Below are 21,773 nucleotides of genomic sequence, written 5' to 3'. Positions count from 1 at the left end.
GTATTATTTAGCAGATAACATAATATAGACAAATTGCAGCAGAAACAAAGGAACTCAAACAATCCATGTCATTTTAAACTGTCTAAGAATAACAGAGCATGGATTTCTGCAAACTATAAACATATTGATACTTAGCTTCCCAATCACAACTCACAAAGAACACCTAGGACCCTCCCCACTAATTTTCTCTAATGCTGGTGCTAATAGTTCCAAGTGTTTGAGGTTTTAATATACTTTAAGTAAATTTTAAACTAGTGATATTTCTAGTGACCTTAGGGTCCTGATACCCTCGATATAATTCCTGAACAAGGAAGATTCAGTTCAGTGGAAATTAATTGACCTAAGTTATGAAAATCCTTTAAGATATTGCTGCCTAGACATGGACTGAATCTACTCTGAAATTAGAACACTATTGTCAAAACCTTTGCTTTGTCATTTTTTTATTGTTTAGATCTTCAAAACCATAGCTATATTGAAAGATAAAATTATTTACGTTACATTTTTATAAAGCATTATTATAAACTGATACCCAAAGAATATATTTTTGTATATTTCTTCATTTATTTTTTTTGCCTGTCCTGGATTTGAGCTCAGGGCCTGAGCACTGTCTTTGGACTTTTTCAAGGCTAATGCCCTACCACTTGAGCCACAGCACCACTTCCATCTTTTTTCTATGTACATGGTACCAAGGAATCTAATTCCAGCCTTCATGAATGCTAGACAAGGACTCTACCACTAGGCCAAACTTCCGGCCTATTTTTGTATATTTTCTAAGATTATATATGAAATTCAAAGTCACTCCACTTACATAGTTAACATTTAGATATTCAAATCTGGAATATCTATGTTATTTACTGCCACACAAATACATATAAGCATAATATATGTTTGAATACATACACATATTATTTATATAAATGTATACATTACATATCTAATGCATATATGTGTATATATATACAATAAATTTGCATATCCTTTTGCTCTGGATAGTTTTTCACTGTTTAGAGTCAAAGAACAAATATGTATTAAAATATTTACTTCTTTAGCAATGACAAATGATTTACACAAATGTGTGCATTATAATAAGAGATCAGTAAGTATATGCGAAGTTAACTATATTCATTCCATTCTTTCAGTTGCTATGGTACAACATGAAGGGAAGGGAAAAATGAGATGATTGGGAGGGGGTAGGAGGAAGGAAAATGAGATAAAAACATAGGAATGGTATCAGTGTTTAAGAATTAACCCCTCTATGCATCACCCCAACAATAAAAATGTGACTACCTTATTATGATAGCAAAATCTGTTACTTTTTTCTAAGGTTATATATTGAATGTCATTATAATTTTCATGCTTGTGAAATAGATATTATTTTAGTTAGGTTCTTGAAATCAAGGCCCTTTCATTAAGGGAGTGAATTTCAAAGTGAATACACTCAAAGTACATTATGTACTTATATGAAACTGTCATCATAAAACCTATTAAAACATAGAGTATGCTGCTCATAAATTGCCTTGTTTCGAAGACTGAAAATCTCACCGTATGTATCACTAAATGCCAAACAGAACTATTCCCCAGTAACTACCTATGTAATATCCCACTTGATTCGAATAATTGCCAGTTCAGGAAAAGTCTACACTGTAAATGTTCATGAACCATGGTTAATGAAATATCTGAGGAAAACAACGTGACCATTTATTTCAACTTGTGGATTCACTTCGTGGTCATGTGATTCCATTGGTTCCTGGCTTGGGTTGAGGCAGACCATTGTGGTGGGGAGTACATGTTGGACAAAGTCTGCTCATGGGCTAGTGTCCAGGAAGCAAAATAGCCAAGTGGATTGAGCCAGAAACATGACACACCCTTCGAAGACATGCTTCCAGTGACCTACTTCTTTAAACTTACTCCCTCACTGTCCATTGACTCTGTTGGGGATTTATCATCCAATTAATTCTCAATGGTGTCTCCAGCAGGAATCAAGACTTTATTACATGAACCCTATGGGACATTTGATATTCACATCATTGTAAGTCCCTAATATATTCTATATACACCCAGATAGTATTATTTTCCCCCAGGTGTAAACTATGACACTAAACCTGCAAACTCCAAACTGCTATGTTAGCTTTACCCAGTATTTCTACATAACTTATGAAGCTTAATAGAGATACCAATGTTATCTGATTTGCATGCTTTTAATGTTTCCCTAGGGTTCATTATGAAATAATTTGCAAGGCCTAGCAGAAGGCTAAATACTAAGAAGCACAAACATAGAGAATGGACACAGTATGATCCAAAAGTTATGTTGGAAGCCAGAGGTCTGGTATTAGAAAAATGTGCATACAGAAATAGACCTAAAAGAAAGGCAGGATGGTACTGGAATGCAGAAGTTGCCTTTAAGGTGGTTAGTGATGAAAAAGAACACTTATATTAAGGATAAAACTTGCTGATGCCCAATACTGGTAGTATATTTCAGTGTGTTTAGTAAACTTGGGATCAACACAGGGTTTCTGACCTTTTCTTTATAGGATATTCTTTTCTGAGGGAAAATTTCCCCAGCATGATTTTCTTGACACTTGTTTTTTTTTTATGCTTTATCCCTTTCATGGGTTTTATGGTTTATTGTTGTTGTTGATGATTTTGTTTGTGTTGGTTTTTCTTTTTAACAATCAGCAATATTTTCAAAGTCAAAATAAAGTAGAAAATATATTTGTTTTTCTAAAACTCTATCTAATAAGGCACTCCCTTAAGCAGAGTATATTATTATATCTAGTTGTTAAGCTAATCGTCTACTCCTAAAGACACCTCATATAATATTTAAAACTCAGAATCCTTTCTTAAGGTAAGTATTTGTCCTGTGGTATTTGAATGGTTCCTAAATTTTTAGAAAATCATAACACATCATTATGGTCACACATAATCTTGCTATGGTATTTTGTTTAGAAACACTTTTTTCACCATTAATGTCATTAACATACTCCAATTACATAACCTTACTTTCTCTTCCACTAATACGTGAAGTTCATTACTGGCTCACAACTTAGCATATGAGGCTATATCTATGAAATTGACCACATCTGACTATGACCTTTTATCTTGCCTCCTCCTGGTAATTTTCTTTACATCAGTTTTCCTTTTTATAATATTGTCTAGCTCCTAGAATGACATGCATGCATTTGTGTGTGTGTTCATGTGTGTGTGTGTGTGTGTGTGTGTGTGTGCACAGCAAATAAATATCAATGGCTTATTCACAAATCAGAGACCCACTGCAAACTATGACAGGTGCTACAGTTCCTATCAGATTCCAGATTTCCAAAGAACACACTATTAAACCACAAACAGCAAGTTTGAAATTTATATGCAGTTTCAAGCAAAAAAATGGTTTAAAGTACCTAGATAATACTTTCAACTCAATTGCTATCACTGCCATGTGATATGTAATGTATTGCTGCAAAAGCCTGTAGATACTTACAGTATAAGTTTCCCGTGTAGACATTCATTTCCCAAATTGGTTTTATGGCCTGGAATTGATTCAGCCAGTTTCCTGACCTCTGCTATCTGTTCTCCCAAAAGACACAGTTTACGTCTCTGACACCTGCCCTCTGATTTATATAAGGCAGTTTTTGTTCAGTTGCTAGCCTTTCCTACTCTCTTTCTTGCCAGTAATGACAGTGGAGGTGAGGCTTCACCTTTCACCTTTCAAGGTAATTTAATTAAATTCAGGGGTGACCCAGGAGAACAAGAGAAGCACATACAGAGAGATGAACTGAGAAAGGTCACTACACAGAGCTTTCCTATCCACTGTCCTATCCACTGTTCTCTGCTGGCTTAAGTCCAGGCCTTCCTGACCATTCCCCAGATGCACTCCAGGACAAGAGCCAGCTGTCCATCTTACAGAAATACCTTTAAATATGCCTGGACAACTTCGAAGATCAAGTTAAAAAAAAGCTTCTACTTCACACATAACAAAACATGCATTTGAAGTATATATTTGGGTAAGTTTTTGCATATCTGTATATCCAGGAAACCACCAATATTCTCAAATTTCTAATGCTTTCTCATACAAAATTTCTAATAACTTACTCAAGTTTTAACCTCAATGACCCTTCCTCAGCAATGCTTTGTTGAACTTCCCTAGCTGCTGTACAACATTCTTTTGATTCCTAGCTCTTATAACTTCCTCAATTTTATCTTATATTCATGCTTTTTTTTCTGTGTGCTTTCTTTTCTCCTCTTTTTATTTTTATCTCCTTCATTGTAACTCAGAACAAAGGAATTTTTATTTAGGGATTTTTTTCATATATTACAGCACTGATAAATATTTTGTTAGTACCTGACTCTCATTCAACAGCAGTAGTGATGCTTAAATTCAGTCTCTTATGTTTGCTAGCCAATGCATTACCAGCTGAGGCCCACATCCATAGCTCTGCAATCGTCCGTTTGCATGAAGCATTCACAAGGTCCCAGCAGAAGATCAAACTGTCAATTCCGTCAGTATACCAGTGATTTTTGTCTTAAGGTCACATCACATAGCATTCGTGTAAGAGAAAATTGCTCCTAGATTATAAATTCTACGAGAGTGGAAGTAATTTTCTATGTTTTGATTTGTGTCCTCAAGTCCACATTAAGTGACGGATGTGCCTAATTGTTTTATGCCTTCAGCAGTTCATCTTTGACTTCTGTGTAATATCAGTTCCAGAGAAGCAAATCCACCTTGATTTGTAATTTCTAACAAAGAAATTAATTGTGCACAAAAGGAAAAATGCACTAATCAACATATGTCTTCATGTCTCAAGTATCCAATTATGTACAATGTAACAACCATCCCATTAAAAGATGGGCCAAAGACTTAAAGAGAGTCTTCTCTGAAGAAGAAACAAAAATGGCCTATGGACACATGAAGAAATGCTCAACATCTCTGGTCATAAAAGAAATGCAAATCAAAACAACTCTAAGATTACACCTCACTCCAGTTAGAATGGCCAGGATCAAGACAACTAATAACAACCGATGCTGGAGGGGATGTGGCCAGGAGGGATCACTACTACACTGTTGGTGGGAGTGCAAACTCGTTCAACCACTATGGAAAGCAGTATGGCAGTTCCTCAAAAGACTAAACATAGAGCTCCCCTATGACCCAGCAATTCCACTACTTGGCATTTACCCAATCATCCAGAAACAAAGACATACTAAATCCACCAGCACAACAATGTTTATTGCAGCACTATTTAGCATAGCAAAGATATGGAACCAACCTAGATGTCCCTCAGTTGATGAGTGGATCAACAAAATGTGGTATTTGTACACAATGGAATTCTATGCTGCTGTCAGAAAGAATGACATTACCCCATTTGTTAGGAAATGGAAAGACTTAGAAAAGATCATATTAAGTGAAGTAAGCCAGTCTCAAAGGAACTTAGGCTCAATGGTTTCCCTCATTTGTCATAATCAGTAGAAACCTTGGGCTCTCCTAGCAGAGATTTGCAATAGAGCAAAACCTTGATACAAAAGGCCATATAGTAGGACGCTAAATGAAAGGATCTCTAGGATATAGAAACATAAGCCATATAATGATGATTGTTGTTCTTAAGGTACTATGTTATCTCTCATCTCTTTTGCTGTCCCTTGGTTATCTCATATTGTTACAGTATCTCACTTCGTTACCTGATATATTGGATATATTTTTATTTGGTAATTTGAAATTGGATAGAGAAGGGGGGAAAACAAGATGAGAGGTGGGGGGAGGGGGGAGGGAAATGGGGACCAAGACATGTGAAAGGGTATCAATGTATGGGAATTAATGCACCATCTATCTGGCAAATATCATGTAACCCTTCTATTAATTACAATAAAAATATATGAAAAAAAGAAAAAAAATCATCAGACCAGTATGGTTAATACTCATGTTTCACTCTATGCTGAGGTTCAAATAAAGATCTGTGTTGCTTAGACTTTTAAAGTATAGCTTCAAACTGGGCGCTGTGGCTCACACCTGTAATCCTAGCTACTCAGAAGGCTGAGATCTGAGGATCAAGGTTCAAAGTCAGCCCAGGCACAAAAGGACCTGAATCTCCTATCTCCAATTAATCTCTAGAAAATGGAAAGTGGAGCTTAGCTTAAAGGTAGGATGGTAGCCTTGAGCTGAAGTACTCAGGGACAGCGCCCAGGCCAAGTTCAAACCAATAATAATAATAATAATAATAATAATAATAATAATAATAAAAGTACTGCTTCAAAACTTTTGAAATTGTGTGTTCTAAGGGATGAAACTTCATTACTACTTAGGAAATCACAGTCATATTTTAGATTTTATACCTTTGAAATAATATGTCACATTTCAGTAGGTCAGTGTTTTAAGGTATTTTAAAGCCATTTATGTCTATGTAATTATTCTATTATGAAAACAAATCTAAAGGTAATAGGGATAATGTCCTCATTTTTAAATATCAAAACTACCATTAAAAATACAAGTAAACTTCTCCTCATGGCAAATAATAAAAATGAAAAGTAGACTCTTAAATTTGTGTGGAACTGTGTCTGCTTTTAGGCAAGATAATATTGAAAAGGCAAATTTATGACATTTATATGATTAATAAGTCTACTCTCAGCAAGAACTTAAAAAATTCCCTGAGGTTATAATTGGACAGGAACTGAAAATATACTCTAGCAAAGGGTCAATGGAAGTTTCACCAATTTTGTCCTGTAACCATGGGATTGAATACCTGCCACTATTCTCATGAGTTTTAATGTAAATCGTCTTTGTTTTTCTCTTGTGATGAGACCAAAAGTACAAAGTATTCTCAGCCTCCTGAAAAATCAGCAAACAGAAAATCCTAGTGAGCCATTCTCACACACACTCATGCCTCACAGAAACAGAAAGGCTAAGTGAATCTATTTAGCTATTAATTGTTGTAATAAAAGGAGAAAGGAAAAGGAGAAATGCAGACTAAAGGGAGCATTATAAGGGCAAATATAATTAAAATATTTTTGGTATATGGATGGGCTTGTCATAATGAAACTACTCACCAGTAAAAATATATTATAAACTTAAGAGCATAAGTGGCTGCACCTGATGGATATATAGATTCATTTGCAAAGAGAATGCTGAGAAATACTAGAGTCTCACAAACAGCTTAGTATAGTTTCTGCAGAAAGATGAATGGAAATTAGGACAATATTCCAGCATCCGTATCTCAAAATTTTCTGAAAGGACTTTCTTTCCTGATAAAGTATATATAAAATTCTGCTTTGTTTTACTCATATGTTATCCTTTGTATTGTTCCATAAATTAGAGTTAAAGCAGTTATGGAACATGGAAAAGTATTAGCTCTTTTGTTTTATGGATTAAATATCTGTACATTGTGGAGGTTTTACATTCAAGTGAACATTCTGTGCTAAAAGGATTTTAAAGAACCAAATCAGAACCAAAGTTAAATTCAGGAATTTTTATTATTATTTTCATTTAAGAATTTTTGAAAATATATAACAGTGCATATAAATGGTAGATGCTAGTTCTATTAGTAGACAAATACTTTACCCAAATCTAAACAATATGAGCAATTGCCATTGGATATATAATAAAATATACAGAAAGTTTATTTAAACTGCAATTAAATCTCTATTTAAACCTGAATCTTATTATGTAATAAGTTTTCCTTTTATGTGTCTTTTGTTTATATTTGTTTGTGAGTCTCATTGCTATCTGAAATACTTAGTATTCATGGACGATATGTGAAGGGAGAATAAAAAGTTAAATTTATTTTCATTTAAATGAGCATAAACAGAGAAAGGAAAAGTAACTGGATGAGAATTATCTACTATACAGATTGTAACTCCAGAGTTGCTATGACACATCATTTACAACAGATCCACTAATAAAAAATAATAATTCTACTGCAAGTATAATGGCAAATGAGTTGCCCCCAAACACCACTGTCAATGAATTGTACCATGCTGTTTACACTAATTTGCTGACTTGTAATCTGAAGAAAATACTTTGTGGAACTAATGTTGATATTAATCCTACATTTTTATGCTCTGAAATAAAAATTGTACAATGAAAAATAAATCTAATTGCAGTGTGTTCTTCTATGCAAAGCACAAATGACATTACGAAAGATATCTTGATTTTTATCTGAAAAAAAATGAAGTTTCTAGAGAAACTAAATGCGTCTTTCCTTGTTTTGCCTGTAAATCTCCTTGTTACTAGATGGCAGAGTAGGAGGCTGAATTAAGTAAGTGGCTCAGAAAGAAAAATATTATTATTATCCATAGCTAATAGACAAAAGCACATGTACAAAACCTATTTAGAAATCAAATCAAATAAAAAATTAATCTTGTAAAGTAAATATCACCCTGCAATTTGTAGCATTAACAATAGTGGCATTTGCTCTTATGATATAGGGGTTAGTTTTTTTATTATTAATTATTATTTTAATTATAGAACTTAATGGGTTATGGTGTGAGAATTTCCTATCTGTATTTAGTACAATGATCAAACCAGGATAATTAACATTTCTACTGAATAGTTTTTAATTTAGTTTATAGCTTTTAACCTTTTACTATATAACTCACAAAAGCATGAAAAAAAAGAATAAAAGCATAAGTATTTACCATTAATATTATTATTGAATATTTCCATTTTAAAGATAGTTTTGTCATTATTTAGAGACAAAATAAAATGAGATTTTTCAGAAAAATCTGCAAAGAGAAAATTATCATGCCCAGAAATGTATAAGAAAATCATGGCTAGAAATCAGAAATCTTTTTCTACAAATAAAAAGGTACACCCCAGAATTTCTTATTTGTTGCTTATTGTGGAAGCAAGCTCTGCTTGAACTTTTCTGCATTCACAGTCCTCCAGGTCTTAGTCTCCACAGAGCTAGGTTTAGAAACTTGAGTCACCAGTTCTTGAGTTATTTACCTTTTTACTTAAATGAATGCTGCAAAATACAGCATTGATTATAAGAATTAGTGTTTAATACCTATCATTGGATCGTTTATTTTAAATGTAACCTTTGGATGATACTTGCATTTTCATTGGATCATTTATTTTTAATGTATCTTTTGGATGATACTTGCATTTTCATTGATTTTTGCTTATGTTGTTTCCTTTTGCTATTTTCTTTCGCCTTTCCCTTTGCCCTTGTGCCTGATTTTTGAATTCTTAATTTTTTGTTTTGTTTTGTTTGTTTTTATTTGGATCATGGGGCTTGAACTCTGGACCTGGGCGCTGTCCCTGAGCTCAGTCAACTCAAGGCTGCCATCGTATTCTTTGAGGCATGGCGCCACTTCTGGGTTGCTAGAGATGAATTGGAGATAACAGTTCCCCAGCATTGTAGTACCCGGGCTGGGTTTGAACCTTGATCCTCAGATTGCAGCTTCCTAAACAGATAGGATTACAGGTGTGAGCCACCGTGCCAGGCATGGATTCTTAAATATTTTTGATGATCTTATTTTCCCCTTTTACTAATAGTTTAGCCTGATTTTTTTTTTTGTGGGTCATGGGGCTTGAACTCTGGGCCTATGCACTGTCCCTGAGTTCTTCAGCTCAAGGCTACTGTCCTATTCCTTGAACCACAGCCCTACTTCCCATTTTATAGTGGTTAATTGAGGCGTTTCACAGTCTTTAGTGCCCGGGCTGGTTTTGAATTGGAATCCTCAGATCTCAGTCTCTTGAGTAGCTAGGATTACAGGACTACAGGTGTGAGCCACTAAGCCCTGCTTAGGTTGAATTTTAATTTTAGAAATTGTGTTGTGACTTATATGATGCGTATTTTATTAGTCATATTTCACCTGCCAATTATTTCGCCAGTCCTTTCTACTTTTTCCTTCTCAAAGGGCTCACAGTCCCATACTGTTTGTTGTGGAGGGAATTTTTTTTTAGTTATTACTTTTTTTTTTGTTCCTGGAACTGTTCTTGGGATTTCTCAAGGCTAGAGCTCTACCACTTGAGCCCCAACTCCATTTCTGGTTTTTTGTTTTTTTTTCTATGTATGTAGTACCAAGGAATTGAACCTAGGTCTTTGTCCATGCTAGACAAGCACTCTACCACTAGGCTAAACTCTTGGACCTGGAGAAAATTAGAAAGATAGGTAGATGATAGATAGATAGATAGATAGACAGATAGATAGATAGATAGATAGATAGATATGAAATTATATATGTAAGGTTTTAAATATTTTGTGGCTTGAAGAATATAACAAAATAATTACTCTGACTTAAAGTTTCAATTTAACTTTATTTTTTAAACATAGTAATACTGTAAAGATTTTTTTCTAATTTAGATATGTCACAAATGCATAATGAAATGATTTAGGTTTCTCTTCTTTTTCATTTTGAATTATATGGCATTTTTAGTTCCAAAGACCAGTCCCGCCCATTTCCCAATGATATCCAAGTACTGCTATGCATTTTGATCTCCTCTACCCATTTAATCTGGACAATTTAACAAAGCAAAAATACATAACAATATCAATAAAAATAAGAAGTCGATTATCCAATACAGAATCCAAGACTGTAGAGCTCAAGTGAACACAGTGATTAAATCGTAGAAACATTTATTTATTTATTTATTTGCCAGTCCTGGCCTTGAGCTCAGGGCCTGAGCACTGTCCTTGGGCTTTCTCAAGGTTAGAGCTCTGCCACTTGAGCCTCAGCACCACTTCCGGCTTTTTTCTATGTATGTGGTACCAAGGAATCGAACCCGGGCCTTCGTGCATGCTAGGCAAGCACTTTAACCACTAGGCCAAATTCCCGGCCGGGAGCATTTCTTTTGTAGAAATTTATATCTGAAAAGTGTGCATTTACAAAAATAATAACTTTTGCTATTAGAGTCGCTATTTAGACTAATGAATATGATAGTGGTTCCTGCTGAATTGTGTTCGTATGCCATTTTCAACCTATGTTTAACAGATTTTTAATTGAGTGCCACAGCTTGGGTTTGAGTTGTTCACTCATGACTGACACTTGACCATTTGAGCCAATCCTGTACATCTGACTTATTGATGGTTAAATAAAGAATGTATTGGATCTACCCACCCTGGCTGTCTTCAGTCCAATTTCTTCAAATCTCAGTCTCCTGAGTAGCTAAACTTACATCCACAGGCTATTCCATAATGTATTTTTAAGAGATTGTATTGAGTAAATATTTGGTATTCCTGTCTCAATTTATTTGAAAGTGGTAAATTTGGTAACTCCTAAATCATTATAACTAAAATTAATGTTAATTTTATACAGTGATTTATAAGCATTTGAGCTTGATTATTTACTTTCATGTCTAAAATTTATATATAAAAAAAAACTTCGTAGTTTGAAAGCTATTTAATTTTGAAAAAAGAATTAGGACCATACTAATTAGAGAAGTGATGGGGGTATTGTTAAAAAAATTGAAATGAGACCATGAAACACTTCCCTTACAGTCTCTCCATCTACCTTTGATATCCACTGGTCCAATCCACAAATATTTCTATAACACCTAGAATGTTCATGGTTCTAGATCCACAGTGCAAGTGAAACTACTTCTTAGAACTTATATTCTCATTGACAGCAGCTTGTTAGTCCAATTAAACAACTTATCCTGTGTTATAAATACTGTTTCAAAATTAGTACTTAATATTTTGAATAAAGGTTTACATAGGCCAGGAAATTTCTCATGAATAAAAAAATGAAAAATTGAGACCAATTGGCATTTGAGAAACTTTCACAAAAAATTATCGTAAAGAAGAGATAGTATGTTCCACAACTATAAAATTAAATGTGTAAGTATAGGAACAATGTAAGAAGATTTCTCCTCTACTTTGTTCAATAAATGATTTTGGAGCACAAAAATCAGGCTTAATATATAATATATCTGGAAGTACTTCAGTCTATGGGTGTGGTCAATACTGAATTAAAAGGGCCATTTGGAAGAAGCTTTCCTTCGGAGCAAAATTTATTTGAAAAGTGAGCCTTGTTCATTACAGGAGAGAAATATAGAATTTTCTCTGGAAGATAGCTTTCCTCTGTATAAGCCAGGAAATTAATTCTTAGAACCTGAAAGGTCAAAAAAATTGTGGTTCAATGACTATGGTAAGTTTACTAGATTTATGCTGTTCTGGAAGTCCTAATGAGAGATAAAATTCTGCTGAATTTTCAGAATATACCACTCTTTTATTTTTTATAGTATATTTGTTGTTGAAACTTATATGATGCAGTTATTCATAATAAAGAGTAATGTTGAAGAACCTATATTAAATTCTGACAATTATAGGTTAATCTGTTTCATGATAAACAATACAATTATAAATACTGAAATAATGTTGCCTTTGGAAACTGTAAGAAAAAATAAAAAAAGCATTAACATGTTTTGTCATTATTACTAATATGAATTTTATAGACAAATGCCTTTTCCATATCTGCAGCAGATTATTGTCTATTTTTACCGCCAAGAATGTTTTCCTTGTATTGCGTACATTCAATTTAACTAGAATGAGTTCTAATTCTTACCAATCTCTTTCACGTATTATTCTCTAAATAATGGAACCATTAATCAAGAGTTCTTACTGCAATAATTTCCTAGTGTTTTCCAAATTATATAGAATTCATGATTATAGGCTTTCGAAGAACTAGTGTGCAAAGATACATACGTAGAATTTAGAAACTCTCTGCTTGATTTTATATGTTTTGGATATTTTATTACACAAAGGAAAGCTTGAGCAGAAAACAGATGAGAAAGATTGCCATTTTTAGCTTAGAATATTCTTTACTCCAGCTGATTTCCTCAAAGTTTCATTAAGTTTTTCAAATGGCCATGTTTGCAAAATCTGTGTATTTTCAGCATTGCTATTATCATCATTATCAATGAATACAATTCCTATAGAATATCTTATTTCAGTCATTATAAAGGAGAATTGGGTAAAACATTATATAACTATCTCCATCTGGTACCTTCCATTGGCACTGTTATGAGAACAACATTGCTTCTAATTAAGGGAAGATGGATTAACAATAGAATTCTTTAAAGATTTGCAAATTTGGATCAACAAATGTGGATAATATAGTACTAATGCAAGCATTAAATTTGTAGCATTGATGAGGTAGAAACCAATGCACAAGATGTTTTTATATTCAATTTCTAGAAATTCAGTGGACATACAATACATATAAAATGAAGTTTATTATTGTGACATTTTAAATTCATATAAATGTTCTAGCTCCTTTTACAATAAAAGTTTGAGATATCAAATTGTGTCTGCAGCCCTTGAGTTCACAAAGTGAGTCATGTAACCAATAGATTCAAGACAATGTTTTTCTTGGTACGCCTGAGGCTCTTAGTGTTTTTCAAGATTGTCCATCTTGCCAGAAGCACAATGCAAGTTTTACTGTGTTGAGAAGACATAAGTTTGAGTCGGATACTTAATCAACGTCAGCTCTTTTCCAATGGCCATGAGCAAAATGTTAGCAGAAAGCATAACTGCTGAAACTCAGTACAAGATTGTGTGTTGTTTTATGTGTATGCATCAGTCAGAATTATGAAAAGCCAAGGGCATGAATACAAAGAAGGATAGCTGGAAGTCACTTGTCATAAAAGGATGATCATATTTGAATACAAATGATACAGGTGAGTTCATAGATTTTTTTTTTGGTCATGGAAACACACATACACACACACACACACACACACACACACACACACACACACACACAGAGGAAAAATTACAATGGAGCAAAAGCATTGAGCTTAAAACATCCCAATATCCACAAGGGTGAATGAGCCAATGCAGATAAAATACAAACCTATTCATAAGAAATCTGAAAGTAGGCAACATACAAAAGCATAGTTGTAAATGTATTTAGACTTCTTGGTTCCCTTGTAAAATAAAATACCTGGAGAATACACATATCAATGTGTAATAAGTCATTAATGAATCATCAGAATAAATAGAAAAAATAAATTTAATTATTTAAAAATTCAGAAGTTGGGCTCCAGGTAGTTTGGCCTAGTAGTAGAGTGTTTGCCTAGCATTCATGAATACTCAGGTTCAATTTCTTGGTACCACATACATAGGAAAAAGCCAGAAGTGGTGCTGAGGCTAAAATGGTAGAGGTCTGGATTTCAGAAAGTCCAAGGACTTTGCTGGAAAATAGGAGATACTTTATGTCTTCATGGTATTTTCAATGGAGTTGGTCTAGTTTTGTTACCAGCACAATTAGAGAACCTATTAAAATCATATGGCTATATGAGAATAGTGAAAAATTAGAAAATGAGCAAAAATAATATATCTTGGGCATTACAGTTACAAAATTAAAACTGATTTGCAATGTAGTAACAAATAAAAACAGCAAATTTAACTAACTTGAGGGCACATTTCAAGGATTCCTTAATTTAATATTGAGATAATTTAATGACAATGAAAACATTAAGTAACCATGAGCTGATTTTAAAATACTGTCTTTTAAAAAGATAGCATTTCAGTAGATACAATTTCAATAGCAAACTTTAGACTCTATTGCAGAGCTATAGTAACCTAAACAGCTTGCTACTGGCACAAGAGCAGGCCTGAAGACCAATGGAATAGAACTGAGAACCCAGATATCAACCCATAGACCTATGGCCACCGAATCTTTGATAAGGGAGCCAAAAAAATAGAATGGAAGAAAGACAGCGTCTTCAACAAGTGGTGCTGGCAGAACTGGTTAAGAACCTGCAGAAAACTAAAGTTGGATCCATCTTTGTCACCCTGCACCAGGATTAACTCCAAATGGATAAAAGACCTGGAGGTAAAAGCAGATACACTGAAAACTTTACAAAAAGAAATAGGAGATACACTAGGTCTCCTTGGCACAGGTCGAAACTTTCTTAATAAGGACCAAGAATCACAACAAATCAGAGAAAGGCTGGATAAGTGGGACTGCATTAAACTGAAGACATAACTAGCAAATTAACTAGAAAGCCTACAGAGTGGGAGAAGATCCTCACTAACCATACAACAGACAAAGGCCTTGTATCTAAAATATATTAAGAGCTCAAAAAATTGAATCACTCCAAAGAAACAACCATCCCATTAAAAGATGGGCCAAAGACTTAAAGAGAGTCTTCTCTGAAGTAGAAATAAGAATGGCCTACAGACACATGAAAAAATGTTGGACATCTCTGGCCATAAAAGAAATGCAAATCAAAACAACTCTAAGATTCCACCTCACTTCAGTTAGAATGGCCAGGATCAAGAAATTTACTAACAACAGATGCTGGAGGGGATGTGGCAAGGAGGGATCATTAGTACACTGTTGGTGGGAAGGTAAACTCGTTCAACCACTATGGAAAGCAGTATTACAGTTCCTCAGAAGACTAAAAGAGCTCCCCTATAGCTCAGCAATTCCACTACTTGGCATTTACCCAATCATCCAGAAACAAGGACATACTAAATCCACTAGCAGAACTATGTTCACTGCAGCACTATTTACAATAGCAAACATATGGAACCAACCAAGATGTCCCTCAGTTGATTAGTGGATCAACAAGATGTGGTATTTAAACACAATGCAATTCTATGCTGCTGTCAGAAAGAACGACATTGTCCCATTTGTAAAGAACTGGAAAGACTTAGAAAAAATCATATCAACTGAAGTAAGCCAGACTCAAAGGAACATAGGCTCAGTTGTTTCCCTCATTTGTCATAATCAGTAGAAACCTTGGGCTCTCCTAGCAGAGATTTACAATAGAACGAAACTTAGATACATAAGGCCAGATAGTATGATGCAAAATGAAAGGACGTCCAGGATATAGGACCAAAAGCCATATAATGAGTGATTGTTTTCCTTAATGTACTATGTTATCTCTTATCTCTTTTGCTGTCCCTTGGTTATCTCACATTGTTACAGTATTTCACCTTGTTATCTGATATATTGGATATATGCATATTTGATTATTTGAAATTGGATGGGAAGGGTGGAAAACAAGATGAGGGGAGAGGATGGGGGAAAGGAAATGGGTACCAAGACATGAGAAAGGGTTTCAATGTATGTGAAGTAATGCACCCTCTATCTGGTGAATATAATGTAAGACTTCTATTAGTTACAATAAAAAAGATATGGAAACAACTGTTTTTTCCACATTTTATTAGCATTCATTATTTATATGAAGGATTTAATTTTGACAGGTTCATATATGCATACAATGTACCTTGAACAAATTTCACTCTTCCATTACCATTTTTCATCTCTGCTTCTCATTTCAAGGGGTTTCATTTTCCATTGTCATGCATATATATAAATTATTAGAACATATCATTCTCCTTCACCATCTTTACCACCCCTTTCCACTCCTACTAATGCTTAGACCTCTTAGAGCATATAAACTTTATTAAAATATTTGTGAATGTACTCACATAGACAATTATAATGGCTTTGTCAACTAAGAGGGCTAACAGCTACAGCTTCTCAGTAGCAATCAGTACATTGTATGTCCAGATTTTGCTTACACAATGTTCTTCAATAAAAGAATCAGTGGTAAACACTGATTGTGTCATATGCATGATGAAGTTGAGGTATCTTTACATGCCACATTTTAGGAAATTATGATTAGCTGACACCAAATGGCTCACAGCTATAACTCTACATATTAAGAAGGCGAAGATCTAGAAAAACCTGGTTCAAGGTCAGCATATGCTGAAAAGTAAAGATACTCTATCTCCAAAATAACCTCAATCCTCAAAGTGGAGATTTGGGATAAGTGGTAGAGCGAAGCACAAGGCCCAGAGATCAAGCACCAGTACCAGCTAAAAGAAAAAAAAATAGAAAATTATGATATAAAAGATGTTTAAGAATAATTTGGAATAACTTCTAATAGTTAACATTGGAAAAAATATGAATCAAATAATAAAGTGATTGTGCTATATTTCAATCCAAAATTTAAAAACAACCTTCTGTGATAATATGGATATAAGTGTGTGATTGATGCAGCACATAAATAAAGTAAATAAATTTCATGTTAGTTTTTACGTAATGTCCTTGAGGACATGATTTAGTCTCCAAGGATATTGGATGTAATTAATTTCTTCTAGAGCTGAAATTTGCAAGATATTTTCCAACCATTTTACCTTCAAGGAATGGCTATAATATAATCTTATATTTTCTTTGTTTGTTTTGTTGATATGTATATTTTCTAAAACAGTCTCTCCTTATACTGCCCAAGATGGCAACTAATTCTGTTATCCCTACCCAGACTCAGAATTCCTGAGGATACACAGCTACATTTGTCTTTATATTAAAGACAACATTACAGATAGAATTTACAGCTACTTTTTTCTCACCCTCCACGGGCATAATTCTCTTGGTCCACTGTAGACAAATTGTATGTTAATTATCCAGAAATGTTTTGTGATAGCTCTTTGAACTTCAAATTTCTACAATGCATAAAGGAATGCTTAAAATTAAGTGTATTTGAAAGGGATCAATGAGACAGAGAAAATTTGTAGATATTTTTACTTAAATATAATCTGTATTGCTACTTAAATAATTTTCTTGTCTTCCAAACAGATTCGTAAGCATGAATTTAATTTCAGTAAATGAAATTTGTTATTGTTAAGCAAATGTGCACTCTAATTGCAGTATTGTGACTATGTCTAGCCAATCAGGATATCTGTCCCTGTAAATGAGATGAACGTGATGCAATATTATTCTCATAAATTAGAGAATTATCCCTAAAATAAATGTAAATCTCCAAAATTAGTGTGGAAAAATTACAATTACTACACTAGCCTAAATTGAATAAAGTATTGATATGGCGATGTAAAAATTACTTTCCAATTTAAATTTCGTTAAATTAAGATCTATCCTCATATAACGATTGCGCTGTCTATGAAATTTAGAAGAAGGTAGATTAAATTTTGTGCTTCATATGAACCCATCTATGTAGAAGACCTAATTTGAAGTTTGTGCTAAAATACATTTTTTTTTTGCCAGTCCTGGGGCTGGAACTATGGGCCTGAGCACTGTCCTTGGGCTTTCTCAAGGCTAGAGCTTTACGGACTTGAGCCACAGAACTACTTCTGGCTTTTTTCTGTGTACGTGGTACTGAGGAATAAAACCAGAGTCTTTGTGCATGTTAGGCAAGGACTCTACCACTAGGCCACATTCGGTCTAAAATACATTCTGGACCTATTAAGTATTCAATAAGAAATGCGTTCTTGGCCAGTGGCTGGTGGCACATACCTATAATTCTAAATCCTTGGGAGTTTGAGATCTGAAGATCATGGTGTAAATCCAGCAAAGGTAGGAAACTCCATGAGGCTCCATCTCCAATAAACTACTCAGAAAAAAAAAAATTGAAAGGGCACTGTGTTTCAAGTGGTAGAATGGTTTCCTTGAGCAAAAGAAGCTCAGAGACAGAGCCCAGCCCCAGATTTCAAGGCCCAAAACTGGCCCCAAATTTTTTGAATTCATTCGTGTGTGTGTGTGTGTGTGTGTGTGTGTGTGTGTGTGTGTGTGTGTGTGTGTGTGTGATATATATATATATATATACCTATGTGGACATTTAAAAATATATGTGAGGATCTGAAGTTTGCTAGTTTGTTAGAAATTGTTTCCTTCTTTAACATTATTTCTTGTCATTCACCTGTACTTTTTAATCACAAATTTTCAGAACATCCTTTTTAATATAACAAAATTTCTCTCACTTGTCCCTTTATTTAAATTCCTCTAGTGTAGTTTCAGAAAAACAAATAAAGATTTCACTATATGCAAATTAATAAACAGTTCCTGAAATATTATAGCATTTGCAGGGATATAAATAGACCTGGAAAAGATTATGTGAGTAGGGAAATCAGAATCAGAGAGACAAAAGACATATGTGTCCTCATACATGTGAAAATGATTTATCAACAAAAACATATGTGAAAAAAGCATGCAGAGCCATATGCATAAATGCATGATCAAATGTACTAAAATAGAGTACACACAGTGATAGACTCTCACTTTTAACAATTAATAAATTCCAGGAAGTCATGCCTTGTCTAAGTAGACTAGGGCAGCAAGGCTGGGAGGTGACAATTGGTTAGAAGAGTGGGTAATACTCAATCTGTATCTCAATACTCAATACTCAAGCCTAATATGTGAAGATGAAATTAGGATCTTTGAAAGGATTAATGGAATGGGATGGATGGAGGAGAACAATAGAAAAAGTCACACTGATCAAGATGCATTGTATATGTTCACTGATAAAAAAAATGCTTTGACATGTTGAATTATGCTTTTTGTACAACTATTTAAATATAACACAAACATATCTTTTAAATAGATTGGAATGTAGACGTATGGATGCCTAATAATTATTTATCCAAAAACATAAAGCATAAAAATACAAAAAATAAAATGAAACCAGCATGCCTTCAAATAACCATTTTCCCATTTCCATTACTGGGACACAATATTTACTACTTCAGTAGAATTATATGGTGATATATGCCTCTAAATTCCAGACTTCAGCATATCTCATCAAAATTATAATAACATTCTTCAAATTCGGTGTTAATTTGATGATATCAGCATCACTGTTTCTATACAACAGGAGAGATTGTCCAGTGCTACATTATAATTCCTAAGAGGATTGATATAAATACCACACATTTAATCTCTGAGTTTGTAGAACCTGATTGTTCATCTTTAGACAACTTCTCAACAGTAGGATGCATGGAGTACATATAATTTGACTGTGTTGTGTGATAAACTTTTAGGATGAATTATAGATTTAAAACAGCAATTCATTCGATAATGGGTGAACCACGTAATGTAAGTATGAATCCACAGTGACCATTTAAAATGGAATTCAAGAAAAGGAACACTTTATTTGCTTCATAAAAACCTGTGAGGCATTGCTATTGAATAACGTAAGCAGAATGCAGCCATATAAATCTTCTTAATTTACATCTAGGGCTTCATTATGTATATTTGATGGCACTCAGCAGAACTTTAATTTACAGACTTTTGGAACTTTACCAATCCCAAAAGAAGTGCTAAACATGCCTGTTGAAACATTTAACAGAAGTAAGTCACTGGAGATTTCCTTAATGAGTGAAGAATTATCAATTATTTGCATCCCTTGTAGATTCAAAGCAATAGAGCCTATTAACAAGATAATGGCAAATGCATTTTGCATGCAACTATTTCTGGAACCATTTACCAACATGGAGGACCTGGAGCATAAATTACCAAGTATACATGGCAATTGAGTTATAATTTGTTCATTTCTTCCATAGAGATAATCTGATACACTTTATACACTATCAGTAAATCAACTTGAAAGGAGCACTTGACATTTTCAGAGTATATCTTCACTTTACCACTAATTTTAATAATTGATTAAACATACAAAGTAAAATATTAATAATTTATATCAAAACTATTAGATGAGAATGTTATGTAATCTTCAGAAATCAGTCTTTTTTAGTTTAGAAAGTTCGCAGTTTAGGAAGCTTTACAATAAATAATGGTATATCACCTGTTCATTCCCTATTTAAAGCTGAAATGTGATACATAAGAAGGAAAAACACTGGTGGATAAGATTGTAAAACTGACATTTGTTGAAAAAAAACATTTTATCTGTGATTATTTTACTTTGTCATTGCTTTCCATGTAAGCATAAATAGTTTGTCTGCCCATAGGTATATTTGAATGATTTGTTTAATCTTAGACTGAATATAGTTGGGTAATTGGTTTCCATTATAAGCTATATATTTGTTACAGTCAAATAGCACCAAGTTAGTCACCGAAATTAGGATGATTACTTGTTGAAATATTCTACAGATAACCAGATTTGTAGCTCATGCCAAAACTAAGGTTAATCTTATCACACAAATACAGTTTTCTTATTTATTAATGTGCATAATTTTGGAATTTCTCATGTGTAAGGCCTGGTTATGTTCTCTCTACAGACAATCATCCTCATGAAAAATGTAAGCTTCAACCTCCATTTTGTCCATATCTAATTGTTTACATGTAATGGACTCTGATAATTTTTTTATTGTGCATCGGAAATCTTCATCTTGGTCATTTCTGAGACTTTTGTAGTTTCGTTGATTCATATACTAAGGTTTAAAAAACTTACAGATTACAGACCTATTTTTCATTTTTGACAATTGCTTATTTACCCCTGGCAATAACCTTCACATAACTGTTTTTCAGAATAGTCTATTTTGAGTTGAAATCACTAGTACATTGGATGTTCTGTAATTATTGGTTCAATACGTTGTAACCTGCCTAATAAACTCTTGTAATAAAACTCTAGTTGAGTTCTAATCTTATTCTACCTCATGTTGGGGTAAAGTAATTAAGTGTTCTTTGTTTCAGGATTTTTACCTGAATAATGAATAATAATGGGTAATAATGATAACTTCCTCTTAAAGTTTAACAGGATTCATTGACAAAATATTTATATAACACAAGATTAAAGACTACATATCAGTAAATTATTGAAAGTCATTACTGTATAGCCAACAGCTTTGGGCCACTATTTGTACATAAAATAGTTTTCTGGAGTCTATCATTATAATGACTCTTAATTACTATCTATTTTTAAATAAGTTCCCAAACTCTGATTGATTTTTCTGATTCACAGGAAAGTGATCGAAATGCTTCCATAATCCTTACAACCAATACTTCCCATTCCTTATTTCTTACTGCTCTACTATTTTTCCAAGATATGTGCCTGAGCATTATACTTCCTCTCCTCATAGTTAACAGTCACTGAGTATTGCTTGTGGAATGAATTCTTAACTTGGAAGTAAGACATCATA

The sequence above is a fragment of the Megascapheus bottae genome, chromosome 13, assembly GCF_031878675.1.
Source record: "Megascapheus bottae isolate mThoBot1 chromosome 13, mThoBot2.hap1, whole genome shotgun sequence".
NCBI classification, from domain to species: Eukaryota; Metazoa; Chordata; class Mammalia; order Rodentia; family Geomyidae; genus Megascapheus; species Megascapheus bottae.
Note: the sequence above shows the minus strand (reverse complement) of the source record.